Below are 16,034 nucleotides of genomic sequence, written 5' to 3' on the forward strand. Positions count from 1 at the left end.
GCTCCACCAGCAAAAGAAAAAATCCAATTTCAAGTTTTCTGTTTTCTATCCAGTTGCCACATCTTTCCAAAGAGCGGTGGATTACGGCAGTCAGAAGAATGAAAGATGACAAATTGACTGTAACTCCCTCAGTAGCTGTATTTGAAATCCCATCGCAACAGTGTTGACTGTTTTCTTTCTTTACACTGAAGTAAAACATGTAAAATATTTTTTAAAAGATAGATTTATGCTGCTAAATTCATGCGAAAACGCATCATAGTCTGTGAAAATGTAATATTGTAAATAACTTAATTATTAAATAAGTTAAATATTGTAAATAACCCAAAAATGTTCACCCAAAAATGAAAATTTTGTCAACATTTACTCACATTCATGTCATTCCAAATGCATATGACTTTCATTCATCTGTGAAAAACAAAATGACATGTTAGGCAGAATGTAACCTCAATAACCATTCACTTTCATTGCTTCTTTTATCTTTTATCCCCATGCAATTTATTTTACACTCAGTGAGTGTAAAATTAATAGTGCCTGCCACACAGAACCCCTTTTATTTGCACCCAAACAATCTGGTGGAATCATAGAAATTTACAACAAAGTACATTATTTGTGTTGTTGCGATGGCGCTGAAAGATGGCGCAGTTATGCTTTTATGTGCGAGTGACACAAGTTCAAAACTGTGATTGTGCCAATCTTATGCCAATCCTCTTTCCTGTCTCCACTCTTAATATTTTCTTTAATACTATTTAAAATAAGTACAACCCCATTTCCAAAAAAGTTGGGACAGTATGAAAAATGCTGATAAAAACAAAAAGTAGTGATTTGTAAATTATATTCACCCTTTGCTAAATAATAATAATAAAAAAAAAAAAAAACACTACAACTACACATTATATGTTTTACCGTGAATTTCTTTTTTTTTTTCTTTTTTTTTTATGAACAGCCATTTCAAATCAGATGATTGCAACATGCTACAAAAAAGTTGAGGCATGGGTAATTTAAGACTAATAACAATTTGATGAGTTGAAATAACAAGGCGATGTAAAATGGGAGATGGTAAACAGGTGAGGCAATCGTGTCATAGTATATAATGGCACTTTTCCACTGCACGTTATGGTTCGACTCGACTCTGCTCGCTTTACTTTTCTGAGCTTGTTTTTCCACTGCAGTTTAGTGCCACCTCAACGTGGGTGGGATTATAGGCTGATCATCATAGTTGCTCCACCTCTACTGCTGTGACATCATCTTAAATGCGACACAAATATTATTGACCATAAACAATAACAAGACCTCTAGCTGTTAGCTACTAGCTCATTGTGCTGCATAAAGTGTAACAGTTAAATTGGCCTGGTTGTTTTAGAAGCAAGCTTTCCAGTAGCTGGTCAACTAAATAAAATGAAGCTTTCAAGCAGAATATAGAGTTAACGTAACAAAACGCACCATCTTCCATCGTGGACTCCAACAATGCCGAGTCCAGGGCACTCTCCCTCCCATTGCTCACCGGTCTATTGCCATAGATAGCGTCCATTTGGTCGAACCATTCCACTTTCTTCTGTTTGAACCACTCCTGCTGTTGTGGTCCTTGATGATTGTGTAGTCACTTTTACTTTTTTTTTACTTTTCCCTACACTGTTGGTAGGTCCGGTGGTAGCCGTGTGCGGCCAACAGCTGAGACTTCTTGAAAGACTTTTCCGTTTCACGTTGTTTCATTCGTCGCTAAAGAGAGGAATGTCTGCAACTCGTTTACTGACCACGCCGTGGTTTTGCGCACAGCCATTTCTTTTTACAATTCAAAAGTCATGTGAGCAAATGATGTCGCTGTTGCTAACTTTAAAACTTGCGGGTTGATGTCCCGTGTCGCAAATCCAGTGACGCTGGTAGTGACGATTCTCTCTGACCAGTTAGTGATCTGCAGGGTTTTGACATCACATTTAGTATCGGCTCGGCTCGCTTGGAACCTCGACCGAGGTGGTACTGAAAAATGTATCAGGTACCGGGTACTATCCACAGTGGAAAACCCCCAAAAAGCGAGCAGAGTCGAGTCGAGCTGAGCTGTACCGTGCAGTGGAAAAGCCCCATAAAAAGCCTCCAAAAACAGCCTAGTCTTCAAGAGCAAGGATCATTCGAGACTTGTCAATTTGCCAACAGATGCTTCAGCATATAATCAAGCACTTTGAGAACAATGTTCCCCAAAGACAAATTGGAATGATTTTGGGCATTTCACCCTCCACAGTGCAAAATATAGTTAAAAGATTCAAGGAATACGGTCAAATCTCGGTGCGTAAAGGGCAAAAAGAAAACCACTTCTGAATGCGCATGATCTCTGATCCCTCAGACATCACTATCTTAAAAAACATCATTCATCTGTAATGGATATCATGAACATGGGCTTGGGATTACTTTAGAAAACCTTTGTTAGTCAACACCATTCGCCACTGCATCAACAGATGCAAGTTAAGACTTTACTATGCAAAGCAGAAGCCCTACATCAACACAGTCCAGAAGTGCTGCCGAATTCTCTGGGCTCGGTCTTATCTTAGATGGAAAGTAGAACAGTGGAACTGTGTTTTTTGAACCGATGAGTCCACATTTCAAATATTTTTTGAAGAACACAGCCGTCATGGGGGACTTGGGTAGCTCAGCAAGTAAAGACGCTGACTACCACCCCTGGAGTCGCGAGTTCAAATCCAGCGCTTGCTGAGTGACTGCAGCCAGGTCTCCCAAGCAACCAAATTGGCCTGATTGCTAGGGAGGGTAGAGTCACATGGGGTAACCTCCTCATGGTTGCTATAATGTGTGGTTCTTGCTCTCAGTGGGGCACGTGGTGAGTTGTGCGTAAATGCCACGGAGAATAGCGTGAAGCCTCCACAGGCGCTGTGTCTCCGCGGTAACGTGCTCAACAAGCCACGTGATAAGATGCGCAGATTGACGATCTCAGACGTGGAGGCAACTGAGATTCGTCCTCCACCACCTGGATTGAGGCGAGTCATTACACCACCACGAGGTGCATTGGGAATTGGGCATTCCAAATTGGGAAGAAAAGGGGAGAAGAAAAAAAAAAAACACAGCTGTCATGTTCTCCGGGCCAAAGAGGAAAAGGACCATCCAAGCTGTTAACAACATCAGGTCCAAAAGCCAGTGTCTGTATGGGCCAGGGGTGTGTCAGTGCCCATGGCATGGGTAACTCGCACATCTGTGAGGGAAGCATTAATGCAGACAGATATGTAAAATTTTGGAGCAGCATATACTGCCATCCAGCACTCTCTTTTCCAGGGACATCCTGGAATTTTCAGCAGGACAGCTTCAAACCACATACTGGCCGAATAAGCAGAGAGTACGAGTGCTAGACTGGCCTGCCTGCGGTCCTGTCCATCTCCAATAGAGAATGTGTGGTGCATTATGAAGCGCACAATACGGCAACGAAGACCCTGTACAGTTGTGCAGCTGAAGAACTGCGTAATGGATGAATTGGGGAAAATTCCACTTTTAAACGTAACAAACTTGTGCCTTCAGTGCCTAAATGCTTAATAAGTGTTATTAGAAGAAATGGTGAACACTCGACTGTCCCAACTTTTTTGGAGCTTATTGCAATCATCTGATTTGATATTACTGTACATTTTAAAAAAAAACAATGAAATTCACAAGGCAAAACATCATATAATGTTTAGTTGTAGTGCTTTTAATATAGCAAAGGGTGAATATAATTTAAAAATCACTCCTTTTTGTTTTTATTAGCATTTTTCAAACTGTCTCATTACTGTTGATTTCCCTGCAGTGTCGACAGTTGGCGGGTTCAGAGAAGGGTTTGATCTGGGTAAGGTGCGGGGACTGCCGGTCGCATGTGTTCCCTTCCTGGTCCGAGGGGTGATGGGTAAATTATTAAACTATTGTTACTGCAGTAAAACCATGGCTAATTTTTGTAGGTTAGGTTTAGGGGTAGGGCTTGGTTTAGGGTATCTTTGGGACTCCAAATACACTCACTGAGCACTTTATTAGGAACACTAGGTCCTAAAAAATTGCCATACATGGTCTTCTGCTGTTGTAGCTCATCTGCCTCAAGGTTCAACATGCTGTGCATTCTGAGATCCGATCTGCTCACTACAATTGTACAGAGTGACCGTCTGAATTACCGTAGCCTTTCTGTCAGCTCGAACCAGTCTGGCCATTCTCCGTTGACCTCTCTCATCAACAAGGCGTTTCCGTCCACAGAACTGCCTCTCACTGGATGTTTTTTATTTTTGGCACCATTCTGAGTAAACTCTAGAGACTGTTGTGCATGAAAATCCTGCAGTTACAGAAATACTCAAACCAGCCCGTCTGGCACCAACAATAATGCCACGATCGAAATCACTGAGATCAAATTTTTTTCCCCATTCTGATGGTTGATGTAAATATTACTGAAGCGCCTGACCCTTATCTGCTTGATTTTATGCATTGCGCTGCTGCCACAAGATTGGCTGATTAGATAATCGCATGAATAAGTAGTTGTACAGGTGTTCATAATAAAGTGCTTGGTGAGTCTAAATAAACACACACACACAAAACAAAACAAATTAAAAAAAACCCACAATAAACATGCTGCAATGATAACCCTATGTTGTACGTTTGTATTTAAATTGGGGTGTGTAACACATCAATGAAAAGGAGGAGGCGAGAACCGGCTTGACAATATAAATAATATTTTAATAAGAAACTTAAACCAAAAAGACAAACACACACATAGGTGTTGGACAGCTGTCCATAACTCTCTCTCTGCCGCACTGCCGTCTCCAGTCGGCCTTTATCCCTCTCGGGCTAATCAGCCCAATTAGGGGCCGGGTGTGCGGAATCACGACCCGGCCCCGCCCTGCCACAGGGTGCAAATAGTATCTGTCACTATCTGCACTGTGGTCAGGGTACAAATAAGATCTACAACTATTTGCACTGTGGTGTAAAAAGCATATACCATTATTTGCACCAAGCTGCAAAGAGCATTTGCCTTTTTTTCAACATCTCAACATATCTATTTTTTTAAATTGGCCTAACACCATCTTTTGTGTTTCATGTGTGGGTAAGTTATGACAAGGTATTCATTTTGGGTGAACTATCCCTTTAAATGGTGTAGTATTTAACAATTGAGTAAACATTCAACAGATGTTATAATGATTCTTTGGCCCATTGTTTTTTTGAGAAGGATGCACGGCTCACATCTCAAAAAAAAAGAAAAAAAAAAGAAAGAAGCATCTTCATGTATGTCGTCAGATGGGATTTTTTTCCCTTAACCCATTCACACAAGGCTGAAACTTACATAGTGTTTGCATATCAGAAAATACATGTTTCACATCAGAGGAAGATCCTTTCTATTCAGGTAGAGATTGATCTTCTCAACAGAGTTCTTCCTGTGTTCTTTCTGGATGACAAACCCTTGTCTGGTTTTCCAAGCTCTTCCAGACTGTTTACAGAGAAAAGAAGGGTCAAACCTGTATAGCTGCAACCAAGAACTCATTGAGCTGGAAGAGAAGAAGCAACATTTATATGTGCTACATTAGACAGTCATGCTTTGGGAAACAGGCTGCTTGCACTTATGGCAATTCCTTTATGAATTGCACCTGTTCTGCACTCTCTGCTGAACCGACTTCCTACATTTCTTCCCCTGGCTCTCAAATGCAATGAAAATGCAAATTCACTATGATTTACATTGTGTGCGCCCAACAAATGATGTCAAGCAGTGCGATCTCAAATTCTCTCCTTTATGGATTATTTCATGACTCTTTGGCTGCCAATAATTCAAAGGCACACAATTACCGTGTTTTAAGACTTTATGTTGTCTCAACATGGCATTCCCAAAACTGCAGGGATCCTTATAACGTCTACGCCTTACTTATGCATTTGCCTAAGGGAGGCTGAGATTCTAATACAAAAGATACTTTGAATCCAAAATGGTATCTTATGCTCTTTTATCACCATTGATTTGCTATCTATAATTTTGGAGAGAGATGCTGAATTATTGAGGAGGTTGGCTCAACATCATTCAGTGTTCTTTTATACACATTCCTGCATATCTAACAGAAGAATAGATGAAACTGCAACAGAATGTAGGCGGCTAATACCTCCGAGTCCTGCTACAGCTTCGGTTGTACGTCAGAGCAAAGATTTACTCATGATCTGAAATGTCAAGCTGTCTTTGTTCTTGACAACAATAAAGATGCTAATATTCACCGAGACGAACATCTTGGATTTCTGACTCAAACAAGCAAACAAGATGAGAGTGAAAGCATAATAGCTCGAGACAAATGATAACCTCTGCATGTGTAAAAATGCTGCGCAACAAAGCAATGAAACATATTCCCTAAATACCTGACATTTACAATCCATACAGTGAATTGGGCTTTTTGTAAACATAAATGAGGTAAATGTCCTTGGGCTTTTCAGTTGATCCAACAGTTCTTTTAACTTCAGGAAGCCTTTTTGCTGCACCTCTCTCAACAAATTAAGGCAAAGCACTGTCTCAAGGCAGAAAAACACAACACCTTGGCTTCATTTTCTTGCTGTGCTTGCGAAACCTGCAATTAATCATTGATGTAACCATTTAATGAGGCTCACCTAAAGCTTTTAGCAGTCTGCACCAACTTACCACTACATGTTTCTTAAGGTTTTACAGACAGGATGGTAAGTTCACATACATATTTACCCTCCATTAACAAAGAGTGTGGATTGCTCTATTGCAAATTATCTTTCACGGTATTGCGCTCAGTATAAAAAAACCTGTATTTCTCAGTTATGTTTAGGAATATCAGTACAGTTAAAAAATAAATAAATTTAAAAAAATAAATTAGCTATGAGATTGCATCTTTAGATACATGTACACTACCAGAAGAGCAATTTGTTGCACCTGACATGTTTTAATGACATTTCGAGTATTACAGTTATCCATTAAGACTATGAATTACAATCATCGGTTCAATGTTTATGCCATAAATGGGGAAACATAATGTTTGGAACCTTAGTGCAAATTCAAATCTGCTTTTTTCTCAGATCAGAAACACAGGAAGGGTTGATTAGTCCCAGTGTAAAACTTGGACGAAAGTCTTGCACCATGTGTGTTTGATCAAAGTCAAATCAAATCCAAAAGTCTCAACAGGGGATCTGGGACATCATCGTTTAGATTTGCATTTATGTAGCTTTACACTAATTGGAAAGAACATATTCAGAAACCATCCTAGAGTGTAAATGTTAAGACACTGAAGTTCTCTGTCATTATGTAATTAAGAGCATGTAGCTTCATTTAAACATAATTAATCAACTGTTCCTTGTTAACTTTAAAGGAAATATGAGATGATAATAATAATGAAAACTTTGATGGAATGTAGAGTGACAAGTGATATTTAGGTCAGCAAATGAGAACAGAGCGTCCCACTTTGCAGATCCAAATGGGACCAGGGTGATTTGCATGTATGCAAACGAGGCATGTATTAATTACATAACTTTATTCTCCTGTAAGTGCAATTGTTCCTTGGCTCTTCTCCCTTCCTACACGGGCTCATTTAGAGATTATGCCTCTTATAGTTTGGAGTGTGCCAGTATGTGACTCTGTTCACCAAGTCAACTCAAAGCCATGTTTAATGTTTGACCTTGTGAAACATGTTTGATTTACAATGACCGCTTTCATATTCTAGCATTGTTGTCTTTCTTTGAAACCTTACAGAGAGGTTTGCTTACATAACAAAAAAGACAGATCATTGAAGAATCTTGGTCTAGGATAATTTTTTGAAAAGGGACACATTTTCTTTTGTGAGTCCAATAAAAAATTCACTCATAAATGAACACTTTTAGAAATGTAAATTCTCTTTCTTACCAAACAATTAAGATTTCACAGCTTATTCAGCAATCCAACCCACAATAATTTTGTTCTCTTATAGAACGTTTTGATTAAACTAGCGGCAACATAACCTGCAAATACTTTGTCACAGCCTCTTGAAGAAAATTAGATATAATCGACTCTTTCAATTCTGTCTTTTGAGAAATAATCAGTGGCAGGCCGTACATTTAAAGTCTAGGCCTTCAGTGTGATTCATGCCATTAAGAAAACACAGTTTCACAATGAATAAGACACCCTGTGCATTTGGGCATCATGCATTATGTCGCAACTAACTAGTAATACCAATTGGCATTTTAAAAACACGTCCACGCACGAAAGCCAGAACTTGAAACGACACTTAATGCTTATTAATGCATTCAAAAATCATAATTTTTCATATGAATCTACCGAGGAGGTCTATAATATCTGGTAAAATATATCTAATAATATTGCTTGCAATAAATTTCATTTCATCAGGGTATACAGTTATGCTGCATTCCATTCAAGTTGGATGTGGGATATTCCTACTTGATATCTCCGACCATAAATGCATCCCATTCCCCGATATTCGGAAGATGACGTTTAAGGAAACAAAACTGCAATGCTCCCGTTTGCTTAGCAGGGGTTTGACTCTCATTAGAGATGTCTCCTAGCAACCCAACTGGTAAACAATGCTGCAGCGCTAGCATTTGTGCTACAGGTGTACGATTATCAAAAGAGATTATAATGTTTTATACACCTATTTCTGCAGGCGTTTGTTAAACAAGCTTTAATATCATGTAATGTGGAATATCTTACTTTGTATATCTCCCTGAGTGTCGACATGTTTGTGTGACATCATGCCCCTGCATCTCGGTGAAATCAGAGTTGAGAATTTCTGCACGAGCCTACAAGTTGTAATTCTGACTTCAAGATGCATTTCATTGCACTTTTCCTAGTAGGAAGTTGTATAATCCGACTTTCCGAGTTGAATGGAACGCAGCACTACTTTTCAAAACTTGAATTGCGTCACTCAAGGCCAGCTAGAATGCCTGGACCGGGACATATCCTAAAGATCACACCCACCAAGAACAAATAAATCAATCTGATTGGATGATCAATCTGACAATCTGACATTAGATGTGCATTCATTTGCACTGTTGAGGGATTCTGAAGAAATTCTGAAGGCCTGAGGGGGTGGAGCTAAGACTCATGCACTGCTTCAGCTAACGAGCTCGGCTTCGGGCATGCTATTTGTGAAACAGTTGTCACACTTTTCTTGTAAGCATCAAGAAATAAATTCTGAGTGGATAAACTTTTAGTTTGTCTCTATTTGTTTGTAGATTAATTAAGAGTGGAAAGCAATTAAAAATACAAAGGCAAAAAGGTGACTGAGAATGAAAGGATGAAAAATATTTATTTATTTGGCATGTTAAGCCAGCAGAGAAGGCTTTGCTGGCCCTGAGAATTCACCACTGGAAATAATAATAATAATAATAATAATAAAGTGTGCAAAAGCGATATTTACCATATCATTATTTTAAAAAGTTACTCTAATTATGCCTCAAGCTTCTGTACTAATGCTACTGTATCAGAGATTCAAGAGATGGAAACAATGATGTAATGGACCATTCAACTTCAAAGTAGATCATTATTATATTTTGAGAGATTAACTATACTGTGCACATGACTATTCCACAATTCTGTTATCACTAATTGAAAATGTTAATAAACTCCTCAGTTCTGCAAAAAACATAATAATGGATTGGGTTTTTCGACTGCTGACATTTAAAATACCTCTTCCTGTGTTTCTCACCACATAATGGTTTGCAGTTTGTAATTTTCCCTTTTTACACAGACCCAAATAACTGAAAACAGAAGAGACATGGTGCTGTGTTTTTGCTAGTTTTTACTAATTGTACAGGTTCAAACTAAAGATTTACTTTAAGATATTCTAGAGAATCTTAATCCAGTTGTCATTTTACAGTAAGTCTGTGCAACACAAATGCAGTTCTGTAGATTTAGGTTAAAAATGTATTGCTCATTAATTAAACACATCAGACATATTTCTCCTGCAAATATGCAAATGTATGAAATCAGTTTTTAATGGAGGCCTCTCATAAGAAAATCCTATATGAGGCATTTGAAAGTACCAGACACATATATTTGTGAAGTGTTGTTTGCTAGTTCTCAAGTAATCATAGCAAATCACATGGCAGCATCCATATTTCCTTTGACAGAAGAGTGCGGCCTAATTAAACATGCAGAACTGGAGAAGAACACATGTTAATTTAATGTAACAAAAATGTTGATTTTTATGCAGGCCTTCTTAAAATATTAATAGGGTAGCCTTTAATTTCGCGATGCATCAAAGCACTTCATGATATGCTAATATTATGAATGCTGCCTCTTTCTCTAACGAGCTGGACAGAACATTAGTCCAGACCAGACTTGAACCTGCTTCCTTGCATCTGCAAAATGCTTAATTACAGTCTCTCAGTTGAGAAAAGACCTTGTGATTTTGTCAAAGGGACCACAAAAACTGACTTGACATTTGTTCAGAGATAATTAGTTAAGTCCTGAAAACTATTAGGGAGACGAAAATGAATCATGTCCTTGTTAAAACCTATGAGTATTTGAGTAACTGTTTTGCACAGTCAAGGACAAACTACATCAGAGGCAATAAACAGAGGATTAACACAGCACACTTACAATTTATTTATGAATAGATTTCTGTCTAAAATAAATTTTATTTCAATGCTTTCATAAGTTTGGTGGTCTTTAACATATTGTTATATCAAATTTGCAGATTGAAAGATTACTCAGAATTTATTGTATTATTATTTTTATTGTTGATATTGCATTTTTTCTATGGAACACCATCTAACCAGCTGCCACTATGATTTTTTTTATGCCTTTTGAAATTTTTTTTGAATTCTTAAATCTAACCCTTAAATATAATTGTTTGCTAGGAATGTTCCAGGAAGTTCAAGGATGTCCTATTTTTCAAAATTACAGTTAAATGGGAAACGGGTAACACTTTACAATAATTTGTAAACACTAGTAAATTCAGTGGGTATCATGAACTAAAAATGAAAAATATTTTAACAATATTTATTGTTCTTTGTTAATGTTAAACCCGATCCTCCCCACCCCACTGCATGACTTTTTCTCATAAACATATCAGTAGATTATCAAATTATGTTTATCAAATCAGAGAAGACCTACATATGAGTTTGCAAACTATATTTGATGTTTTGTTTTTGTTTTGTTTTTTCCCAAACAAGGCAGATATGTGATTTAAACGTGTCAACTCTTAGATTAACTCTTGCCAGCATCCATTGCTAATGAATACTGGCGAGGGTCAAGTTTAAATCACAGAATTACACAAAGGTGCAATTCCTCAAGTAATCAATGGGTGGCGCATTAGCCCTGTATATCGATGCGCAGCGCCTACCTGGCACACACTATACCTGCTTTCTGCACGAGTACATGGGCGCTGATTTATTATTCAGCACAACTCTGTTTGCAAGGCTAACTAAGACTTCCATTTCAATGAATATTGGCTAAAAATTCCCTAACCACCAAAAATACATTTAAAAATTGAATGATAAAATAATTACTAGCAGACATGGACTAAATGTCAAAATTAGTGTTGGCTGCCTCTCAAAATGAGCTGCGTACTGTACCTAGACAATATTTTGGCGGGTTTTTTCGTCTATTATTCCTAAAATGCTGTCTAGGTAGGCAGCTCACAAGGTTTTGAGGCACAGCCTACACAAAGAGATTTGTGTTCTTTCAGACAAACAAACACTTGTCTGAAAGGTGTGTTGGAAGCATTTTGTATTTTATTAAGTGTTTCGCGCTGTGGCAGTTTGAAGCTAAGTGTTTACATTTTCAGCTTGTGCGAGAACATCGACACTGTGCATCTCTGGGCCAGTTAGGAAATGTGTCTTTCCTTCTTCCCCGTTGCCTTCACTCATGTGAAATTTCGAGCAGCCACACGAATTTAAAATGAAAAAGAAGTCAAATATTTTTTACTGTTTGAAATAGCCTATCTATCCGGCGTTCAGGGGAAACGTTTGACTTAGACATTGTTTTACAGTAGGCTGCTTTGGAAATATTTTCGGTGTCAGCTTGAGCAGGCTGAAAAATAGGAAAGTTTCAGTGCGGTGGCGTTATTGCCTTAAAGGCAATGCTTTGTTTGAATAATTAATCTGGGGATGAAGATATGACGTGTGGATAGGATTTTTCTCAGGAAAAAAGGGAATGTGAAAATGAAAGACAGACAAGAGCCAAAGCAAATGTGATGATGTTGTGAAAGGATATCTATTCTGGCATACCCACTACATCCTAATCCCCTCTCTCTCTCTCTCTCTCTCTCTCTCTCTCTCTCTCTCTCTCTCTCTCTCTCTCTCTCTCTACCCCCTCTCTTTAGCCCTGTGTGACTCTTCAGTTAACAAACAGCATTTTCTTCTGCATCTGTTCTTATCATTGTAAGTACAACATTCTATTATACAGCTATTGTTTTATTTTGTATCGCATATTTCTTACATTATTTTATGGGACAAAATAAATATTCATTTAAAAATAGAATACATACAATTTTGTTCAAAACGCGACACTTGACATAATAATAATAAAAAAAATGTGATTGTTCGCTTTTATTTTTGTTGTAACTACTTGCTTTTATTGGAAGTATTGGTGCGGCACTGAACAGGGCTGTATTTATAGTTTCAGATCTATCTGCACAAGTAACAGTCTGTCAGTGTTGTGGATTTGATCTATATACTGGACTAACCTGCATTCCTGAAGTGCGCTTTTCAGTGCATCCATCGGAACTGATTTATGGCAGCTTTGTTTTAGTAAGGCCCGTTTGTTCACGACTGTTTTAACGTAAATCGGATTATTTGGAGGATCGTTAAAAAGTTGTTTGGAGGAATCTAATTCAATGCAGGTTCGTGCACTTTATTAGTATATGTTTAAATATTTATATTTTAGTCTAAATTAAACAGTGTTACAACCTAAACAAATCAAACAGTGCCAGGTCAAATATATCTGTTTTATATATCATTTCTTATAAACCAAAATCAAGCTCAGATTTTTTAAGCTGTTGTAAAACGTGTGCAAGAATCGGAGCACTATTATCGAATCCGTTAAAAACAAATGCATAACAATTTTAAAGAATGTTTAAAAATAATTTAGTTTGCTTTTGCATTAGATGGACAATGTAACCATTCTCCAATGCTTCTTTAAAGACATACTGGAGGTCAAAAGTTTAAATTCTGTGGATGTATCTCTGGACGAATTACACTAATTCATCATCAACTAATATGCGATCATAAATAGGTCTATAAAATTCGCGATCTACTAAACATCTTAGTAGCCTATAGTACTTCAGCAGACAGGATTCTTCTACATTCAGTCTTTCAGAATGACCTGAGGTGGCCTTTGCATTGTTGGAACAAGACAAACAAATATGTACATAATTCCAGGTGTAAAATATTGTTTTACAAACCTATATAATTTGAGATGAAGACGCGTTAGATAAACAGAAGTTCTTATTTGTGTTTATTTATTTATTTATTATTATTGTTATTGTTATTTTCACGGAAATACATTAGCCTAATCCCTTTTAGATTTTACAACATAACGTAGCGTTTGAGAGTCATATTCTGATTTCCCTTTACAGTAGGCTAGGATTGGTTTATTTTAACAAAGCGATTTTAAACTTATGCAACTTAAAACTCAACATCAAACTACCTGTGAGACAGATTCGTATCAGCAGACAAACTGAAGGAGCGAACTAATAAAATTCATCAGTATTTTATACATAAAGGCTGAGTTCTGCCTCCATACCCATCTGTAAAAAAAAGAAAAAGACAAAAAACAAAAAAGGTGTGCCGTCACTTACACTTGGCCTCTGTACGCCAGTTTTCTTGAAAAGTTAGTAAAAGAGATAATAAAAAGAGTAACGCAGAGGAAGATATCCCGACCTTGCATTTTCACCTTCACATTACAAATTTAATTATGGGCTGCAGTCCTAACATAACCTTTGTGACAAAATTGGCCCATTATATAGAAATCCGTACAAAGATCAAATTCACCTATCTTTTACATAATCAGCACTCAGTATGAATGCTTTTGCAACTGCAATTTGTGAACTTTGAACATAGTTTTGGCTGTAACTATATATATATATATATATATATATATATATATATATATATATATATATATATATATATATATATATATACACACACACACACACACAACTTTAACAAAAATGGCTACTAACAAAACATAACTCTTATATTTGCAAAAATGCATTTAAATGTATATGTTTTATAAACATATGCATATGGTATATTTTATATATTTATAACCTATATATAGCCTATGTTTTGCTCCTGATATCTGAGGTTAAAATGTATCACCAGAGCCACCCCCCCCCCCAAACAATCTTCGCTACTCTATACCCAACCCCGTTAAAGACTCATTCTCTTTCTCTCTCTCTCTCTCTCTCTCTCTCTCTCTCTCTCTCTCTCTCTCTCTCTCTCTCTCTCTCTCTCACCCATTCTCTCTCTCTCTCTCATTTGTTGTCTGGGAGGGGGAGCCCTGCCTCTTTCCTCAGATCAATGCCCTGGCCACTCACTTTCTGATGTTGCAGGACGGGAAATGCTTTGAATTCTTGTGACATGGCCGCTTGCATTGATTGCCAAGATTGACAGCAGTAACCATCGTCTTCTCTCGCGTCTGTTTTAGAGTAGAGAGGAAAAACGCGATAAATATACTTACATCTAATCTCTTCTCAGCAGTTTTGACAGTTCAACTTCATATAGCCAAAGCGGGATTCCCTCTACGGTCAGTGGAAGCGATACACTTTAGCATTTTTTTTCTTCTTCTTTTTTCTTTGCTCTACAACAGATCAGTGTTCATCATTTCTAACCTATTCCAAAACAAAAACGGGATACAGCGAAGACGAGTGTTTGTGATTGGTACCCTGCTCACATCAAGGTAAACTTTTATCATTGGTAACCTGCCGTCCGTGATTTCGTGCGTTTTCGTCATGTTGTGTTGATCGTCATTTAGCGTAGTAACACCGCTCCTCACTGTTTTTACAAAGAACAGCTACTGTGTTTAGACTGTATGTTAACGTTTACTTTATCTTAACCTTACAGTAAGGATCTAAAGTCTTTAAATGTTTGGTTTGTCTTGGATTTACATGTCTTAACGAGCATTTTCAGCTAAAAGAGATGCGTAGCCTACACTCAGTAGAATGATGTGGCGCGAGCGACTAAATAAAAAACAGCTAAAATCATGGTAATTAGCAGAAAAAGTGAATCAAACGTTACACCGAATGTTCTTCCATGTATTCCCTGCAGTTATAATGTTTTGTTTTTACTTATTTGTCCGTTTTTGAACTATCGGAGTCTACTCGTGAACGCACGCGCCGAACTGAAACAATAACACAACTATATTGAGTAATAGTCCTGCGCTGGTTTTATGTCTAACAATATCGCTACGATTATTCCTCCGGATGCAGTGCCATTGTACTAATCCGTACTATTTTAGAGAAGTGAATGTAAAGTTGTCATCCGGACGACGGGAAACTTCCCTCCATAAGAGGTAATTTCACGTTTGTCCACAGAGCGGTACTCTTCCTTGACAATAACGGAGGACGGCCCCTATAGGTACAGTAGAGGCACCTCAGGAACCTCACAGGTCCGATTCGACGTGCTTTAAGATTCGCTCTGTTAAGAAACAAGTATGCATTGTCTATTTAAGATCGGACACATCTCCTATAAGAAATAGCTAAAAAGGTATGTGGGTTTAAGAAAAGAGTAAGGCAAAATTGTTCTCTCTGTGAGCCTGGGAATTGTTTCTTACTTAACTTTCGCTCGTGGTCAGGCATAATGACCCCTGAAGAATGCATAAGCCATAAATTAAAATGAACACCTCATCCAAAGCTGATCCATTTAGAGACAATATGCAACTTGGACAAGCAGACTTTTTTTAGTCTCACAGCTCGAGAAACGGTTCAACGAAATACACGACGTTCAGACTGATAGGAAGTGAACTCCGGAAAAGGTAATGCGTGCAATTATTTTATCAGAATGATTGTTATTTTATCTGTGAGTGGTAAAAGAGCTCATTAAAATTATCTGCCTCGTGTTACACACAGTTCTTTACAGATTATCGCAATTATTATTAT

At 37.7% G+C, this 16,034-nt stretch overlaps 1 protein-coding gene across 12 annotated transcripts in view; it reads left to right on the top strand.

Annotated features, from left to right (window-relative positions):
* The first annotated feature begins 14,441 nt into the window (after nt 1–14,441).
* Nucleotides 14,442–16,034, top strand: part of LOC127450578 (transcription factor SOX-6-like) — a 178,689-nt gene continuing 177,096 nt past the window's right edge. For 10 of the 12 annotated variants that reach the window (XM_051714888.1, XM_051714843.1, XM_051714933.1 and 7 more), the window contains exon 1: nt 14,442–14,836. The gene's annotated coding sequence lies outside the window, so the exon portion shown is untranslated. The other 2 variants (XM_051714847.1, XM_051714825.1) reach the window with 2 other exon arrangements.

The sequence above is a fragment of the Myxocyprinus asiaticus genome, chromosome 2 (assembly GCF_019703515.2).
Source record: "Myxocyprinus asiaticus isolate MX2 ecotype Aquarium Trade chromosome 2, UBuf_Myxa_2, whole genome shotgun sequence".
Lineage (NCBI taxonomy): Eukaryota > Metazoa > Chordata > Actinopteri > Cypriniformes > Catostomidae > Myxocyprinus > Myxocyprinus asiaticus.